We start from the raw sequence: 6000 nt of genomic DNA, 5'->3' as shown, positions 1-6000 counted from the left end.
TACCCCGTCCTGCTCCGCTAACTAGAACCTGACTACTCAGTAAATTAGATGACCATATTAACACTGCTGTTGCACAAATGAGTTGAACACTAACAGAGCTGATTTCATTTGGGACTCACCAGAGGATCATTTAGCTTAAGAGGCTGATTTTGGTAGCTCCTCTCTGTAGAAGCCATTTGTTCAATTGGAATTTTCCTGATCTCTGTGAGAGGAGTGAACTCTTTATAGGACACCAGACTAAGGCGAGAGGACTGGATTATTTCACTGGGGTTGTTTTGGGGATGGCATCTTCCCACCCTTAGTCTGCTATGGGTTTTGCAGCTCTGAGAGGAGGAACCTCCCAGGGTGAGCTGATCCCAGGGCAGCGTGGTCCTGATTGCTCTGGGCTCCTGAAAGCTTCTCTATCAAAGCACCGCCTCCCTCCCCTTGTTGCTATGATGAAGTTACACTTGCCAAGGTTTTTGCAGTACCATGCAGTTTTATGGACCGTGAAAAACTGCTGCAGATGTAACATCTGAGAGTTGCCTTAAATAAAAAGACCTCATGATGATGCCTGGCTACAAACCAGTGTGTTGGTGATGCTCTACTGAAATCCATCAAGTTGGCATTTTGAAGTCTGAAGCCCAGCAGGACTCTCACCTCTGGCTGGAGCATTAATCTGCTTCCTGGCAGGGAAGCACCACCTGTGTCAGGATACACAGGCTCAAGTGAGCTCAGAGCAGACAGACCAGAACTTCTCTTTATCTTTCCATTTCTTAAGCTCACTCATCTCAGCCCTGGATGGAGGGGGTCCTGTCACTAACCCCTGCAGTGCCATCATGGACTCATCCCACTCACCTATCCCAGAGTGTAAGACCAAGCAGTCTGTTGAAATCACCCAGTGTGTTCCAACTGCTCCTTCTTCGAAGCCACCTGTTACTCCTAGAGCTTGAATCAAATGCTGAGTTAATGATTGCTGGTGGGTGTTCCACTGACCATTTGGAGGAGACAGCCTTCTCCGGCCTCCTGGACACCCCAAGCAGGACATTTAATCAATCTTTATGTCCTTGTCAGCTGATGAATTAAATCAGGTGACGCTTAGGTACATAAAATCATTTCAGGCTCTGACAGTGTGCTTTCCAGTGATCAGGGAAGGACCAATAAATCCTGCACGTATCTTTGGGAGACTGAAAATCTAGCTGGGCTTTCCATGAAACATACAAATTTGTGCCTGTTGTTTATACAGTTCATTATGGCTCTGTAAAGACATTGATTTTTTGTCAAATCTGTTATGTAATTGTGCTTTTAAATCACAGCTTTTCAAACTTGGGCTGCACATTACCTTCAGTTATAATATCAGTGCACAAATACAGAATGGAAATACCATAAAAATGCATATAAATGTAGAGGTAAGGAAGTGAAAAATACCAACCAGGTGGAAATACAGTTTAAAATATTAAGATGGAGAAAGCAAAAGAGAAAGCAAAAGAGAAATAAAGTGAAAGAGAAAGTGGGGGGAAAGAGGAGAGGAGAGGAGAGGAGAGGAGAGGAGAGGAGAGGAGAGGAGAGGAGAGGAGAGGAGAGGAGAGGAGAGGAGAGGAGAGGAGAGGAGAGGAGAGGAGAGGAGAGGAGAGGAGAGGAGAGGAGAGGAGAGGAGAGGAGAGGAGAGGAGAGGAGAGGAGAGGAGAGGAGAGGAGAGGAGAGGAGAGGAGAGGAGAGGAGAGTGTTGTATTTGCACTGTTTTCCCTCCTGAGTCCAAGGCTTACTTCACACTTTATTATTCCATCCTCAAAGGCAATATGTTATATTGTTTTTTTGTTTTGTTTTGTTTTGTTTTTGAAAGGAAAATCAACATTCCTGCTCTGATTTTTAACTCCTTGCATCATTTTGGTGGAAGGTAAGCACAAAAAGCCCTTCTGAAATCCATACCGAAATAAGTGGGATTGAGTTTACATTATCTGCTAATCCCATGTGCCCAGCTGGGGTGGGCAGAAATGCTGCCAGTCCCACCTCCAGGAAAAGCTGACTCAGCCCCTGAATGTCTGGGGAGAGACAGAGCTACAGAATGGAAAATTTCAGCCCAAATAGTTGAAGCCTGGCAAAGCTGTAGTGGACAAACAAGAGGGAGGGCTGTGGTGAGAACCACCAGGTGAGCCAACAGCAGCCTGAGCAGCACCTGCATGGCTTGGCCCTACCAGCCTGGTCTGCAACACAGCACCCACCCAAGGAGTCCAAGGGGGAAATGTGAGTAGCAGCGGTTGTTGGGTGTAGAAACCAGGTAGATGCACATGTAGATGTACATGTAGATGTCAGTGTCAGTGTCAACACTATTGTACTTATCAATGTATATGCAGACAATGCAGATGTCAGTGTTGATCGACATTATTGTTGATGTCGATATCAATGCAGATGTGGATATCACTGTTGATGTCCACATTGATGTCGATGTCAGTGTAGATGTAGATGCAGAAATTAGTGTAGACATACTCCCACATCTATCCAGCATTCTAACCACAAAGTGGCAGACAAAGCTGTGCAGAGCAGACAGTGTGAACATGCTTTATTTTCAGTAGAAATGTTCCCAGTGTTTTGAAGCAATTGTTCAGCTCTTCCTGCACAGCAATGAGGTTGTACTGCTCTCTAGCAGCGTTTCTACCAGAAAATGCAATTATGGTAAAGAAAAAAATAGTAATTATGAGATGTAAAAGAGGAGATCTAAAATGACAGAAAGCTCTCCTACTCTCAACCTTTGGTAAGACAGATATCCCGCATGTTTCTTGGACAAGCTCTGATTCAATCTGGCTTCATGAATGTGTACAGGTATACTTCAGGATGTGGCCCATATCCACCATGAAGGAACATTGTGTGCTAGACAGAGGAAGATTCAAGAGCACTGTGTAAATGTAGAACCCCTCAGAGACCAAAACAGCTTCTCACAAATGGAAAAAGAAAAAAAAAGAAAAGCTGGCAAACCAGTGTTGCTTGAAGGCAGCTGGAATAGTTCATGCTCTTGTTTTTATCATCAGTGCTCCGAGGAAAAGACAGCTTTGTTTTCACATGGTTATTGATTATTAACCAGCCCTGTGAAAGGTTACCTTTCTGCTAGATATATGGTGTGGGGGTTTAACAGTCAGTTCCTGGGAACGCTGTTTTGCTGACAGCTCTTCCTTCTCCTGCTGTGGCCCTTGCCATGGGGACAGCTTCACAGTGCTGCTCTGAGTGTGCTCCAGTCACCTTTCTTGTTATAAAGTGAACTGCAAAAGATACAACTGGACACTGAGAAATCACTGCCCTGATCAGGCAGCAGAGAGGGGTGTGATGGAACTGCTATTGGTCACAGCAGGAAAGTGGGGAAAACTGAGTGGGGGCTCACAATTATTTGCACTGAAAGGCAAACAAAATGTTCCTGCCACTTTTCCAAGGGAAAAAAACATCGTGTCCAGATGGTTCTACAACTCACTGATCCCGGCAGTGTCTGTTGGACATCACTGGGGAGGAAGCACACAGCACACATGACTTCTAAACTAAGGTCCTAAATTAAGTACTTAAGCTTAAAGCTTTGAAAACTCCATTGAATTTCAGGAGGGTGCCATGTAACTTCTGATGGTACATATATTAAGGCAGATATTTTAAAACCACACAAATACAACATCAGGTACATAGATCACAGATCACAGGGCACTCAATCACATTCACAATGCACTGTAAAAAGTTTGGGGCTTTGTACTCTAAGGAAAACCATTCTACTGTACGGACAACCTCTTCTTCTCTGGGCAAACACCCAGTAAGGGAATGACATCAAAACTCAATAAGTTCTTGAAAGACACTTGAATCTGATATAGCGATCCAAGTATTACAGTGTGGTTATTGTATATCTTACTGCAGGACAGCAACAGCCCAAGTACCTGAAACATCCATTACTGATACTAGGTTATACGAAGCCCTGTTCTGGTGGTGAAGATAATTATGGCACACCTGCACTGCTTAGTATCGCTAAGATTGCTGTCATCCTTCAATTGCTTTAAATTAATCTCTTGGAATAACCAACTCACAGAAAGGAATTAACTTCTAGGTGCATCATGGGGATACTCTAGAAAACCACCTTGGAGGAGTGAGGTGCCATCAGAGGAAACTCTTGGACCTGCCAAAGTGAATATCAGCATAAGCTGTGGCTGTGTATTGATAGTGAGGCTACGCTCATGGATCAGACACAATACAGAGCTGAAAGCATGAGCACCCCGTCTTCATGCTGAGGCTGTAAAATGTTCCCCAAAGGAGTAAAACCCAGGGTCTCCAGCTGGCCTACAGCACATGTCCAGCCAACTGTTAAGATAGAGCAATGGAACCACAGAATGTCTCAACTTGGAAGGGGACCAAAAGGATCATCAAGTACAACACTTGGCTCCGCACGTGACCACCCAAAATCAGACCATGTCTGAGAGCACTGTCCAGACTCAGTGTCATGAAGTACTGAGTTGAAGGTGAAACCAACCATCCCTTAGGGATTTATTCTAGTATGCAATGTGTCCTTTGCTTTTGCTTTCAGTTTTCATTTCTTAGACACAAAATACTGTTATACACTTACGAGCTGGAATACACATGCTCCTTTTACCAGCAGTCTTTTATTTGCCCAGTTACCTATAGACAAGATGGCCAATATCCTCATCACCTCAGAAACTTGCCAAAGCCTTGGGCCTGGGCTATTGGTCAGCTTCCTGCTGGGAGATGCCAACAGGTGTGCAGGAGTCCTGAAAACCGGTAGGAAACATTTAGGTAAGAAAAGACCTCTAGATCATCCAGTCCAACTGTTGACCCATCCCTTCTACATCCATTAACCATGTCCCTCAATTCTTCATCTCCGTGTTTCTTTTGTGGGTTTGGACTTTGTGATCTCTTGAGGTGCCTTCCAACCCCTGCAGTTCGGTGATTCTTGAACACCTCTGGGTATGGTGACTCTACCACCTCCTTGGGCAGCACTTCCCTGGGCTCAGTGTGCCAAGTATTCAATAGTCCTTGGTACTTTGAGGTCATGTGTCTATACAGGATTAATGCTTCACCTTCTAATTCCTTACATCATGCCTACACATCTCAGAGCTCTTCTATCTGGAGAATTAAGGATGATGTTTTAATGTAAGTTTTAGCAACAGATTGTTGCATTTCTCACAGGGTGGCAGACAGGATGGGTTTCTGGGTGTGTTCAGCTCCCACTGCTGCTGGGCATCATCCCCCCAGGCACAAGCAGGGACCCCATCACAGGCCCTGTTCCTGCACTGCAGCTCTCTGACTTGTTGTTAGCACGACAAAGCATGTCCTTATCGCCTGCTCACGCAGGCAGAATGAAAGAGAATTAGCTCTAAATTATACGAAATTCATTTGCTTTGGAGGGGCGAAATGTTTGCTCTATTTAGAAATGTGCGTTATAGAGAGAGGACCGCATTAAGACGCCGGGTAATGGTCCTACCTGGAGATGAATCAATTTGCTCTGGTTTTTATGGCTACGCATTTGTTTGTCCTCTCCGGTTCCCCGTGGAAAATGTGGGGCTGTAAATGCTGTGGGGAGCAGTGTGGAGCCGGGCTCCCCGTGGGGACGAGGATGGAGCTGTGTGGAGCCCCAACTGCCCCATACCACCACCCAGGATGGACTCCTTCATGCTCTACCCACCACATACACCCACCCCACGGTGATTCCCCATGCAGCAGGGACAGGCTGAGCCCCAGTTTCAGCACAGAGCTCTGGGTGCTTCCAACCCCACAGCTTTCAGCTGAGGGGAAGATGTGCGAGAAGTCTCCAGAGGGACCAAGGTACACCTAAAGCCCACTCCCAGGGAACACGTCCTCTGGGCGGGGGTGGGCACAGGGCTGTGTACCCCGGCCCAGCATGCCTGGGGACGTGGGGGAGGGCTCCAGGTTGGGGGGGAGCCAGAGGAGCAGCGATGCCTATCGGTAATTCCCACTAATAAAATACTTTTTCACTATCCGCACTATAATTGGTTTACAGCCTTTTTTGTTTATTTATCCATA

Source organism: Excalfactoria chinensis, chromosome 1, assembly GCF_039878825.1.
Source record: "Excalfactoria chinensis isolate bCotChi1 chromosome 1, bCotChi1.hap2, whole genome shotgun sequence".
Taxonomy (NCBI): domain Eukaryota; kingdom Metazoa; phylum Chordata; class Aves; order Galliformes; family Phasianidae; genus Excalfactoria; species Excalfactoria chinensis.
Note: the sequence above shows the minus strand (reverse complement) of the source record.